Source organism: Esox lucius, chromosome 9 (genome assembly GCF_011004845.1).
Source record: "Esox lucius isolate fEsoLuc1 chromosome 9, fEsoLuc1.pri, whole genome shotgun sequence".
Classification (NCBI taxonomy): domain Eukaryota; kingdom Metazoa; phylum Chordata; class Actinopteri; order Esociformes; family Esocidae; genus Esox; species Esox lucius.
The window spans coordinates 19,932,261-19,946,081 of NC_047577.1; the positions used below are offsets into that span (position 1 = coordinate 19,932,261).

Genomic DNA, 13,821 nt, shown 5'->3' on the forward strand with positions numbered 1-13,821 from the left:
GTTTTCCTACAGGTTCTTCCATGTAAGTGCTTTAGTTTGTGGTTTACGGTATCTATTGATCAGTGGCGGCAGTGCAAGTGCAGTTTCTCTGCTGAGTATTCCAAATACTGCCCTTGTACCCTTTATAGTGAGCTCCTTTGAATTGGGCTCATAGGTCTCTAGCTAGTGCCCTAGAATCAACTGAGTGCCCTCTGGGACAGCCAGTTGGTTCTTTCCCAGTTGGACCGTGATGTGAAATTGCTGACAGAGATTCCTCCTACCTTCCTCCTCATCAGTTTTCCTGTCAGTTCCTTACAGCTCCGTTGACTGATGGGGAAGAACCAGGTCCTGGCCTCAAACCCATTCTCTGCATGGCTGGACATCAACGACTCCCACCAAGGAACTTGTCTCTCTCTTTGGTCTTAAGCGGTTTTCTGTAGATACTGCATCAGCTAGGCACTCCGTTGTGAAACCCTGTAATTCAACAAGATGAACCAAGTGACGTGGTTTTGTCCAAAGGCCCTTGCAGCCACTCAGGTCTGTTCTTGAGTGACGGGAGACCATAGCATCACCACCAAGGTTATCGCTTTCAGATGCTTTGAGTCACGACTTGCTCCTGACGTGTGTCAGTTTGCGTCTCATCTGCCGGTTTTGAGGAAATAATGAATCATTTAGAACATAATTAAACTGTCAGCTCTGTCGTCGCTGTTTTCCAATCAGGTCGAGGACACATTTCAGTTAGACTGACAACCGTTCCAAACCTGGTTGTTCACTTGACTGCATTTTTCTCTCATGAGTATCTTTTATGATACACTTCTTACTCTTGGATTTAAATATTGATTTGGTTTAATTAAATGAGTCATTTGGTAAAATCGTTGTTCAAATTAGATTTTTATTACAAATAATCTATGGGGTTTGGGTTAATTGTGCAATGACACAAATGTTGACTTTAAATTGTTACGCTGGTGTCACCAACATCCATCACATTCACCCCACACATACACAAACATGCATCACATAGAGATGTAGACCATCCTGAAAAAAAGGGTTTTACTAAAATGTTATTTTTTTTGCTTTATTCCTACAAAGCATGAGATGATAATTCAACTTAAATAGATCACACTGGCGGTATTAGCCACTGCTCTTACTGCTGTGAAGCATTCATTTGGACGTTCTCGGCAACATTTTAAGGTTTTATCGTGATCCTCTGGACGTCTTTAGCATTAGATGCTGGAGTTATATTATTTGAACTCAGTTGCAGTAAGTTAACTTTGCTTTTCAGGGAATCAGTGTGGTGAAGGCATGGACTTGCAGAAAGAGCATTTTCACTCCATTTTCCATTATTGCGAGATCCCTCTCAACAACATTCTCTATCCTGCGTTCGCAATGGTTTTGTTAGATTAGCATTGCAGTAACAATCGGTTTATTGCAAATGAACGTTGCTCTTCAATATGTTGGGTCAACTTCCATAGCACCGTCATCCATCCAGCTGGTTGTCACGCTTCCGGGCCATTCCCAACCTGCAGTATTCCAGTGTGACGGTCTTCCGTGGGCCTAACTGCTGCCTTCAAGTGAAGTGTGATTAAAATGCTGGGACGCCATGAAGGAAAAGGAAAGGGGAAGTGGACCATTTGAAAGGTTCTGGACACAGCCCAGTTAGTGTGCCGTAACACTGGGGGAGTTAAACTGGAAGGAAACACTTACTGCTGTGCTGTACTGCAGGGATGGGCTTTGTTCCATTTCAGTTTCCTGGTTATTCAGTGACCACATTCTCTTCAATGCTTTGGAATTTTAGTTTTGTTCACTTTTTGAATTGGAATGGAAAGCAACTATAATCAAGCAATAGAGCACCTCTGGGGTTTGTTGTATTTGGCCAATATACCAAGCCTCATCTGTTCAAACAAGCCTACCCCTAGCCCTGGCCCTTTGCCTTCACCCAGTGTCATGTCTGACTCCTTTTCTTTACCTTTCTGTGCATTGTCTAATTGTTCTCCTTGAATGTTTGTTTTGTACCTGATGTAAAGCATCTTTGGGTCCCAGTATATACAAGTTTAATTTATTATTATTATTATTATTATTATTATACCATGAACAAGAGCTTTTCCTAGTAAAGCACAATATTAGTTTAATTTATTATCATTATTATACCATGGACAAGAGCTTTTCCTAGTAAAGCACTATATGAGTTTAATTTATTATTTTTATTACTATTATTATTATTATAATACCACGGACAAGAGCTTTTCCTAGTAAAGCACTATACAAGTTTAATTTATTATTATTATACCCTGAACAAGAGCTTTTCCTAGTAAAGCACTATGAGTTTAATTTATTATTATTATTATTATACCATGGACAAGAGCGCTGAACACAGCGCTTTGCCATGGTATATTAACAATATATCACAAACCCAAGATTTAACCTCTTATTGCAATTATCAACTGGTTACCAACAGTTAGAGAAGCAAAAATGAACTGCTTTCATATGCAAGGCATGCGGTCTCCTAAACCACGGCTGTCAGCCAGTCGGCCTTCAGGATTCAAACCATGCGGTTTATAAGAGACTGTGCTGTGACACAACTTTTTAATTCTCTAATTGCATTAGTTACCGTTTTATAAGAGTAAAAACTCTATTCAGAATATGCAAAATATATTGTGAATATACCCCACACCCCTCATGCCCTACTAACATATATCACGGCTATCAGCCAATCAGTATTCAAACAATCCGGTTTATAAGGTCTTTGTAGATCAGCCAATTAGCATTCTGCGTTACTCCAGCCCAGTCATATTAGCTCTTCGACATCAATGGGATCAAGGGAGGTTGCATTTTCACAGTATTGGCGCCATGCCTAGAAAGACAGAATATTCCATGGTCTGTTTAGTCCTCCAACTTCAAGTACTCTGCAGCTGTTTGTCAAGTCCGAGTCCCGGTTGGGAATTCATCATGTGACCCTGTCAAACGCAGGAAAAAATACCAAAAAGTGCCGAGCCATGTTTCTAACACATGCAGGACTAAGTCTGATCCAACTGAATCCTTGTCTTTCAGTGGGTCCATTGGCTGACGCTTGCCCTCACAAGGAGCTTCCAAGTGTCACTCCCTTATGTTGCTCTCAGTAAATTTTTCCTTAAAAGGGGTTTTGGCCTCTTTGTATGTGCACTAACAAACAGAAGCTCAAACTAAATGCTCATCCCATTTCAGCAGTGCTAGCTAGTACTTCACGTTAACAGACGGTCCAGATTGGAATGTTGACTAGCAGTTCAGAGAGCACAGAATGCTGAATGCTACATGCACTGTCAGCCAAACAGGATGTGGAACTCTTTCAAGCTCTTGTGGGCTACAGTAGAGCCTCCCAAAGCTGTGGCTGAATCTCAAATGGAAAGTAAAATCACAGACTTTTATGTTGGCAGCGCAATTTCAAATCTCCTGCTGGTTATCTATAACCTCGTATGGGCTTGTACAGTCTCCATGACATAGCAACAGCCCACATGGGTTCCCCGACTCTTTGCTCTGGCCAAACGCTTCACCATCCCCTCAGAGGTATCTTCTCCACAGCAATCAACATTTCCTCCGAGACAACTTCCTACCGATTTGGTTTGTCCCTGAAACCTACAGGTTGGGCCTGAACACAAGTGGGCAAAGTTATTTTAAATGTTAGTCATTGGCTTTGACACTGATTGGTGAAAGACAATCCAATCGCTGATGGATTTGTTTTCTACAACATCCCTCTTTTTGTAGTCACTAAAATGACTCCAGTGAAAGTAGTCTCGGACTGAAATGTTTAGCAAACGGTAACGCATCAATGCACCTTTTCCAGGTGAGTCATTCGGGGGCATGCAACCCTATGCATTAGTTCTGTCATTCCCAATCACCCCGTTGGGGGAAAAAAGCCTTCAAATTACACTGACAGCTTCAAAACAAATATGCCCTGTAAACAAAAATGAGTCGCTAGAACGTCCTTGAGCACCAGGAGGTTGTGTCAGGGTTCCATGGATATCACTGGGAAATTCTGGTTTAATAACAGATGTTACTGATGTTAATGGGATTTTAGGAAATAGAACTGTGGAAAAAATATGACCATTGTGATTCATTTTTTTCCAGGTATTTACTAGGTTACAAGGTTTAATTGCTGGCTGAAACTTGGGGTTTGCCTAGAGTGATCTGTTTGTGAGGTATAAGAAAAAATAATATCTGGGGCGCAGACGAAAAGGGACTGAAAGAGTGACACATTCTGTCTGTCTGTTGGTCTCGGTCGAAACATTTAACAAGCCTATACTCTGCCTGGCATTCCCACAAGTTTGAGCTGTGAAAATATGATTGAATTGTGTTGTATTGGAACTCTGAATTCAAATGTATACAACCCTCAGTTGCCATGATATCAAGCTGTTTAACTTGAATTCTGGAAAGGAATTCAGTACTTCAAAAGGCCAAACACAGCATGTACCGAGTCGAATGAGGACAGTCTTTACACATGGTTCCTCCTCTCATGTTTTTTACCAGTGGTGAAGACTAGCAACAAGATGGTTTTATTCATATAAAACTTGTATTTATTATTATTATTGGCTGAAGTGGCTGAACGTCATACAGTCTTAATGCTGAAGTGAACACATCGTTTGGGTATATTGTTTTTTGCTCTCGTCTCACCAGCTGTAACTGTTTTTTGTATTGATCGGAGGTAACTTGTGGCATACGTTTTAATCCTGTTGTGGGAAAGCAAATGTAAAGCCATCCCCCAGGTGCCTTTGTGCACTTCACCCTGCCTCTTCAACATTTAAAAACCTTCCTTAATTCTCACGTGTACACTGATACCATTCATACCTTCACAGACAGAGGGAGACCGGTGGAAACAGATGAGGAGGGATGGAGGCAAAGATAAAGTTACAGTGAAATTTTCTCTGGCATGTCTAGAAAAGAAAAGACCAGGATGGTGAAGAGAAATTTGGGAGACCGGGACAGAACAAGCTTCGAAGCGGAAGGGTTTAAGCGAATTGGCTTGGCGAAATGCTTGCAGCAAAGGCAAAACTCAGAAACGAACGGGTCGTTTGTGTTCTGGACAGACAGATGGAATCAGTATGACAGGAACTGTGCCACAGGGAGCAAGCTGGACAGAACCGGTTCTGTTTAGTTTTGGGCTTTGAGAAACCTTGGGGCCTTCGTCCTACTCTTTGAGCCAGAAGCACAATGGCCCATTCTCTCTGGCTTTTTTGAGCTCTTGTAGGCTGCTGTTGTGTTTCTGTGTTGGGCCTTTGTTCATCGTCTCTGGTGTTTTATAAGATAGGGTGACGTTGTTCCCATTGAGTCTGTAAATGGTAGCTTCAGGGAGATGGAGCGTTGGGTAGCTAAGTCACAAAAAGACCGTCAAATGCTCATAAAATAACACTTAGACAAACGTCTTTGCAGGCAGGCAGGGGCGGGCAGGGCAGACAGACTAACTAACCATGCTTGGTTGTGATTGGTGCATGTATCCATGTTTGTCTAACTGTGGCCTGTTTTCCATGTTAGTCCAGGGAGATCCTGTCTTGTTGAACCCCTATAGTCCAAATAAAAGCAGGTGTCCGTCTCTGTCGCTTTACAGACATTTTACGTCATTCACATTCACAGGAACATCTGAGAGAAGTTAACATGTCGCAGGCAATGGAGACAATTTAAGTGTATTCCCTCTACCTGTTCTCACTGAAGTGTAGCCGCTATATCAAAGGCAGATGCGTTGTGGGTAATTTCAGCTGACATGGTAGTGCTGTCAAAATGTTCATGTTCTAAACTATATAAGAATATTAGTCCATAAGAGATTGTTTTTGATTAATATTTTTAAATACACTAAAGTGTTTGTGCGAATAACGTATTTCAAAAGGAGTTTAGTGTTGTGCCCATGGTTACTAAACAGTGCAACGTCCGATAAACATGTAACATTAGTTTTAACATTGTGGAGCGTTTTAGGCAAATAAAATGTTGGCCTAAGTGCTTAATATATTCAATATATTGTGTCAGGTCTGTCGTTCTATAGGCTGTAAAAAAGGTTAAACTTATATTGCATTAAGGAAGTATTCAGACCCCTTAATCTTTTCCACATGTTGTGATGTTAGACTTTTTTACAGAAATGTATCAAATAGATATTTTTCCTCATCAAGTCTACACAAAAAATACACCACAATGAGAAAGCAAAAACAGGTATTTAGACTGTATATTTGTGAAATAATAAAAACCAGAAATATCTGGTTTTTATTGGGGTGATTCCCCCAAGAAAATTCTAAGTGAAGGACTTCTTCCACTATCTGATATCAACATGTGTGAGGAATAGACTCCCAGAATGTGTGATGGAGTTTCCACCGTTTCTCCTCTGACTCATGTCACTGCAAAGCCTCATCTAGATCAACCCCCTCATCCACCTCTTTTTTTTCTTCTCGTTTCTTTCCCTTTTCACTCTCTGTCTTCATCATACTTTTTTCTTCCCTTTCTTCCTTCCCCTTTCATTCATCTCTCTTTTGGATGTTTTTACGCCCTCCGTCTAATTCTCCATCTCAGGCTTTTTATGTCTTCTTTAGAAACACTTCTTTTCGTTAGTCTATCACGTTTGGATGTTTTCCCAGACTTGATCCATCTCCTCCTCTCTCTTTTCACAGCAGTCCTTTTCATTTATCTCTCTTCTGGACCACGTTAGTTCTCATTTGACCATGACTCTTTCAGTCGCTTGAATCATACTCCAGCTGTGCCTTTTCCCCTACTATTCAAAATGTCTTTTGTGACCTTGTCTTTTCCATTTCAACATCTCCTGTGGGTTTCATCTCTCCATTCGTGTTATACACATTGTCTGTGTGGGATCCACAGATAGTGGTTGTGTTGGAAATGGTGCCCTATTCCCTGTTTAGTGCACTACTTTCATGGCCCCCGTGAGCCCTTAATTAAAAGTAGTCCACTACGAACCGATAGGTTGAGATTTGGGATGTGTGCTGCATGATTGATGCTGATAGGTTCCGAATAGGTTGTATGGCGGAGATCATTAGACAGTGTCTTTCTGCTTGATGTAATTGGTCTGGTGCCAGAAGCAGGAGGGCTGATGCATGTTGCAGATGAGCCTTGAATCCACCTACAGTGTCTGTCTAGTCTCTGGGCCGTGTGCAGTGGTACAAAGGTGCGTATTACCATACAACCCGTTGCCATCAGTGTGCATTCCCCTTACACTTCTGTCTATACCATACAAGTATTAGGTTTCTTTTACCTGCGTCAAGAATCTCTTTGCTTACGTGAAAGCTGGCAGTTCGGTCAGGCTTGGTAGAGGGCATTAGGGCCTTTGTTTTTTATACACATGACGATCAAGAATTCAAGAATCAGTCAGTCGTTCAGATGTTCTGTAGATTTTACGGCACCAGTTATCAGGATTCGTTATTCTGTTTTCTCTAAGGATGTTGGTTGGGGATGTCTCGTCCCATCAAACTCTGATGACTCTGGGGCCAGTCAGGCACCTGCAAACCAATCATGTAGCTGGAGAAGTACTCTCCTACAAGCTTGTTGGTCCTCGCTGACTTCCTGGTTAAGCTGGATGTGTGATGGAAAGCAGAACGGCTATCTCCAGATTTTTGGCTCTCTTTTGCCCGCAGGGAGTTGCTCTGATGTGGGAAAGTCATAGGGACATCAGAGGATGCCCCCCCCCCCCCCCCACACACACATATTTCTTAATAATAAAATGTTGTTTATTTGTTGATGCATAATTTATCACCCCATGTAAAGAGACTGTGTGTGTGTGTGTGTGTGTGTTAATCATGTTAACCAAATAATAAAAAATTTAGTTAGTACACCCTTCCCTTTACCGTGACATAAAATGGCTCAAATTCAAAGCAGGTGCTCCAAAACAGTTGCAAACTATTAGAAAATCATTCAAGTATATCTTTGGAGGGTTCAGCCTTCCATTAAGATTAGAAACGGTCTGGTTTTGTGTGTGGTAAACCATATGGGTGTGTGGCAACACATCATGCCAAGATCAAATTAGAAGATGTTATTGAGGTCCATGAAGACTCGGGGTTACAAAGCCATTTCCAAGAAATTTGAAGTACCTGAGTCAACTGTCATAAAGAGAATGCACAAAATTCACCTGCACCTCAAGAGAGAAAGAAGCCTCTGCTTTCAAAAAAGAATATCAAGACACAACTGACATTTTCCCAGCAACATCTGGGTAAACTACTGGATCAATGTGCTCTGGACAGATGAGTTTGGGTCTCCCTCAGGGCCTGGCCAACTTGACATTGAGTCAACCATGAATTCCACATTGTACCTGAGAATTCTTGAGAAATGTGAGGCCTTTTGTCAAAAGACTGAAACTGAACAAAACATGGATATAAAAAAATCTACAACAGATTATTGCTCAAAAACAAAAATTTAGGATTACGGAATGGCTAGCTTAGGCTAGCTTTCAATCCTATCGAAATGCTGTGGGGAACTTGAAGCAACAAAGACATGATATAAGCAGTACTGTAAGTGTAAGTATTCCTTCTTGTCAATGTGAGAGACTGACAGACAGTAAAAATAAACGTCTACATTAAATAATGGGGCAACAACACATTTGATCTGTTAATAGAAAGTGTAGATTCCATAAGCATTTGTCCAAACTTAAAAAAAAAAGACAATCTTTCAGAGTTGGTTATGTTGTAAATTGTAAATGATTTATACTATGTGAAATGCCAGAAAAGGCATTTCATTTGTTTATCTTTTAAGTGTTTGAAGGGCTTCATTGTTTAATTTTAACATTATATTCTTGGAATATCTGGTACATCTCTCCAAACATCCTGTTTGTTTTGTTTTCCTAGCACTGTATAATGTGCCAAGGCTAATTTCATTTCCAGAATCCCTGAGGTACTGATATTGGATTTCACAAAATGGGGAGAGAGAAAAGTAGCCCACGGAAAAAAAGGTGTTGTTTGTGAAGCAGCCAGCGCCTGCCTTCCATTACCCCACCCACTACTTTCTAGTCAGAAATGTTTTAGCAGCAATATAAACGGGCACTGTCTTTCCCCACACAAGACATGCATTCTTTTATTATGGTAATGTGTTCCATCTCCAATAACTAATTTCAGTTGTTGGCAAAGATACCCAGAAATAAAATGTATTAAAATCTGATTTCAAGATGGATTTTCATTTTTCAAGATTCAGTTCTTGTGATTCAGAACAAGCCTAACTGGATTGAACAGTAGACGATTTATTCCATGAGGTTCTATCCATGGACTGGTACTGCGAGTCACTAAAGCATTCGGTGGCTGACCGCAATGACGGCGGCGGCGATGACGGTGGTGAGGACGAGTGACTTTTACCAACGCAAACCAGGTCAAACCAGGTCCACCTTCATGCCCATAAGACCCGCTCCAGCACAAAAGAGTCCCAGCCGATGCACCCAGATCCCAAGCTGTCCGCCTAGTCACTCCGTCTGACTCACGTGCTCTAAAGCTGCCCCAGTGTCTAGTACACTGACACACTGGACACAATGGCCGCGTATTTGAAGGTCACCGGTGACCAAGTGGCGGCTCAGCAGCCATAAGCCACAGAAGAGTTATTGTGGCCAAAGCCCACGCCACATAACTCCTAGCGACACAAACGTTTCTTTCTATCCTGTTTGCACACACCATAGATGCCACCGTGCCTAAGAGGCTGCATGGTTGGACTACCACGGGAAAGGCTATTTTCAACCTTCCCGTTTCTCCCGCTCCACTGGCTTCATGTCGTAGCTCGCATCCACCATTTAACCCTGACCTTAACTTCAGTACTCCCCCTTCCTATCTTAAGTCGATGGGTTAGGGTGAGCAAGCCCTAAGTTCGTACCCGAGCTATTTGTACTGCTACCTTGGGTGTCTCGGGCATCCATCCCCTAAGGGAGGGCAGCTCCCATTCAGCCCGGTCAAAGCTCACATTCCCAGGGTTCCAATGGCGTAAACCAGCTAGGACAACATAGTTCCCGGCCATTTCCCGAGGACATCGGAAACCCTACCTTCGTCTCTCGACAGTCTCCACGGCCGGTCGTGGTCGTCCCACCTTGCTAACTTTGGATGAACGCGTGTCGCTGGGCTATACGTTGCTCGGGACGACGGGTTGTCTAATTTTAGGGATGGGGAGGGGGACTGGAATTGAAGATACAGAGGTGAACACAAACCTCTGTTGTCAGGCGGGCCATGCCTAAGGGATCACTAGAGACGATAGAGTGCTAGACCCTCAGGTGGAACCATGCTGCCTCGGCAGAAACCAATGGGGATCTAAATAAAACCACCTTCTATTTCTGTGGCTATCTGTATGATTCAATCGTAGAGAGGCGATCAGTGGACGGTTATGGAGCAGAACTGCAGTGGGTGGGAATTTCTCAATTTATAGACTGTTTACTCAGGGAGAAAGCTAAAAATGTCTGACTTGAGTGTTGAGGGAGGGTGACATTCAGAGTGAAAAGGGTGGCTAGATCCTATGTATAGTTTCAAAACCCCTCCAGAGTTGACCAACCCAAAATAGGGTCAACATTCTTGGCAACCAGAAATATTCTGACGCTTCATTTGTTGAAGAGTTGTGATTTGGTTTGACGTCCTCCGATGCGCATATAGCAAAGCTGTTTTTGTTGTTATCGCACTGGCACCTCAGCCAGGAAGTATTGCCTTTATATATGCTACCGGTCAACAACCCTGATTGAGGTGCCAGACGCCCGGTATGCCAAAAGGAGAGAGTGAAGCTAGAGCCTGGTGAGAAGAGGCAGCGCTGCATGACATCAACCCCGAGCTGGACTGAGCTAATTTGCACTGCCCTCTGACGAACCCCAGCTACTGTCGTTATGCTGTGACCGGGATTTGATCTCCTGGCCACAGTTTCAGTCACAGTATTAATCTATGCATTTAAATACATTTCTAAAGGATAAAAGCATTTCAACGGTCGTTGATACATTACCACTTAAGACAAGCACACATAGCCAGACCAGTATGTACACTGACAGACTCCTCAGAGGGACTCCCAGATAGAACAAAGCAGACCATCTGATCTGGGTGGCTGTGCTGTTTCCCACCTTCCAGACATCCAGCAGGCAGCCTTGCCATTGGTATTCCCTAGCCGTCCCGGCTGCCTTCACTGAACATGATTTCCCCCAGTCTCCCGCTCTGCCATTTAGCTTCACGACTCTCTGCCCAGGAAATAGATTTCTGTCGCCGCGTGATTCTCCCAGGTCCAGGCCTGTCACGGTGTGCTTTAGCCGTACGCACGTTTAGAATTCTATATAAATGTTTCTATAGACAGATTGTCATGCACAGCATATACATACAAGTATCACATGCATACTCTCAATATCACACCACAAAAATAATCTGATATTATTCAAACACAACCGCCTGTATCAAATGTGCAGACAAACATCAGATTTCTCTGACCCTCACTCCTCTTTTCCATGGTTTCAGTAAAATAGCTTTTTTTTCCTGAAGTGTGAATGATGCCTGGTTACCTAGCCCATTCATACCCATGTTGGCCCTGCCCATCCACTTCAAACACCTGACCAGTTTTACAGTTCCTGCAGCAGAGTGATCAGATTTAGAGCTTCCTTCTGCATCACATTGAACCCACAGTCAAAGAGAGAGGCTTCACAACTGCATAGTAGTTGGACTGCAACCATTTCCAGATGATGTTTTCAACATTGGTGGCATTAAATACAAACCCACATAAAAAGAAAAAGTCTAAAAAGGGAAGAGAATGACTGCATGAATACGGTCTTAACCTGAATCAAACCAGCTTCTTTTTACCTCCCCCTCCGTCAGTCAGCAGAATGCATCAACTCTCAGACAAGGTCAGCAGTAATCACTCACTGACAAATGCCTGTTTTAACCCCAAGGCGCTTTTTAAAAGGAGACCGTCCTCGAGACTCTGGTATCCAGGGCAACGGTGGCGTTGAGGACTTTTCCGCCTTATGTTTTCTGAAGTTCCTGTCAGGACAATGCAAAATCAGTCACTGTCTGACACACGCAAACAAACACACACACACACACACACACACACACACACACGTTTAAGGCAAATTTAGTTGGTGCTGACAACATTAAATGTCAGTCTGCTGAAATGGCATTTCAAATGTAGATGCTACAATTCAGTAGTACAAATAATCAAAATCACTATTTTCTATACTTACATCTGCATGTGTTGTTAGAAAATCATCAGGTGGTATCATGTTGACCCTTATGAGAAGCTGGCTGTGCAGATAGTTGTTTTGAGGGTCTAGAGTTCCCCCTACTGGTTATTTTAAATGGAGTTTAGTACAGGTGAACAATACAGGATATCAAGCAATGACGGGGGGAAACCGAAACTATGAAATTATGGTATGTTGAACAGTTTCACAATGTTATTTCAGGGTAGTCATTTGTAATTGCACCAAAGTTCCAGTGTTTTTCCTTCATTACTTGATATCCTGCCAATAGTTTACACACAAAAAAAAAATTCTAGCAAAATCAAATGCAGTTGCGCATGTGCACAAAAATCATACGCACGCCCGCGCACGTACATACACACAGATCTGCCTGATAATACAATACTGTTCTCTCCCCCACTTACTCTGTTAAAACTTCAGGCCATTATCAGAAGGTCACTTCAAAAGGCCTTGCATCGCACGGTTTTCTTTTTTTTTGGGGGGGGGGGGGGAGGGTTTAAAATATTCAAAACGTGACCTTTTGTGTGTTGTGACAGTTAACATTTGTTCTGCCCTTAAAGGAGAATGTCACCACTGCTTCATTTACCTACATGTGTCCCCTAATATGGTATTAACACATCATTATGTGCTATCCAACTTGTGAGTTCCCTCAAGCTACGCAAATATGAGTGTTTTTGTGTCTCACTGGTGGAAACAGGAGCTCATTCCCTTGGTTTTCAGCAAACTGCAATATCCAAAATTCATAGCAAAGCCTAGCTTTTTATTGTGACGAAGAATAATCCGAAAGCAAGGATTGTTTAACAACCTTTAAAAAAAACTAGAGCGCTAGTGAGCTCTCGATATTTTGTACAGGCTAGTTAAGTCCCCGTTTTGAAAAGCCTCCCTTCAAGGCTGTGAGCAGAGTTCCTGTCAGGCTGTAGTCTTTGCCAAGCCAGAGAAAATGAGTCAACCTGGCTTCACTACAAAGCCGTGGGCGACAGGAGCATTGTTCAGCCCGATATTTTTTAAATACCGCTGCTCCGCTTATTTATGTCTGAAACACCTCCATTCACTCATAATTATGTAAGGAGAATATAGTGTTTTGCGGTTGATTTTCCCTTGTAAAGGGATGTAGTCATTTCATTTCTTTTGAGAATCTCAGTGTAATTGGTTATTAACTAATGGACCGTATGCCATGTGTGTGTCTACACAACAGGGAAATGCACCCATTTCAGGAGTGGACATGTGTTCTCCTTACATAGCTGGGTACCAAACCCTGACCGTCAGGAGTGGACATGTGTTCTCCTTACATAGCTGGGTACCAAACCCTGACCGTCAGGAGTGGACATGTGTTCTCCTTACATAGCTGGGTACCAAACCCTGACCGTCAGGAGTGGACATGTGTTCTCCTTACATAGCTGGGTACCAAACCCTGACCGTCAGGAGTGGACATGTGTTCTCCTTACATAGCTGGGTACCAAACCCTGACCGTCAGGAGTGGACATGTGTTCTCCTTACATAGCTGGGTACCAAACCCTGACCGTCAGGAGTGGACATGTGTTCTCCTTACATAGCTGGGTACCAAACCCTGACCGTCAGGAGTGAATGTGTTCTCCTTACATAGCTGGGTACCAAACCCTGACCGTCAGCGGCGGAGTCTCAAAATATAAACGGAGACGGAAGTGTCCTTGCACATATTCCTGTGAGGTTTGTAGTCTGGT

General features: G+C 42.7%; 1 protein-coding gene across 2 annotated transcripts in view; it reads left to right on the forward strand.

Annotated features, from left to right (window-relative positions):
• prkcaa (protein kinase C, alpha, a) overlaps nt 1-13,821 on the forward strand; it is a 154,675-nt gene that overhangs the window by 85,057 nt on the left and 55,797 nt on the right. The gene's annotated exons all lie outside the window — the stretch shown is intronic.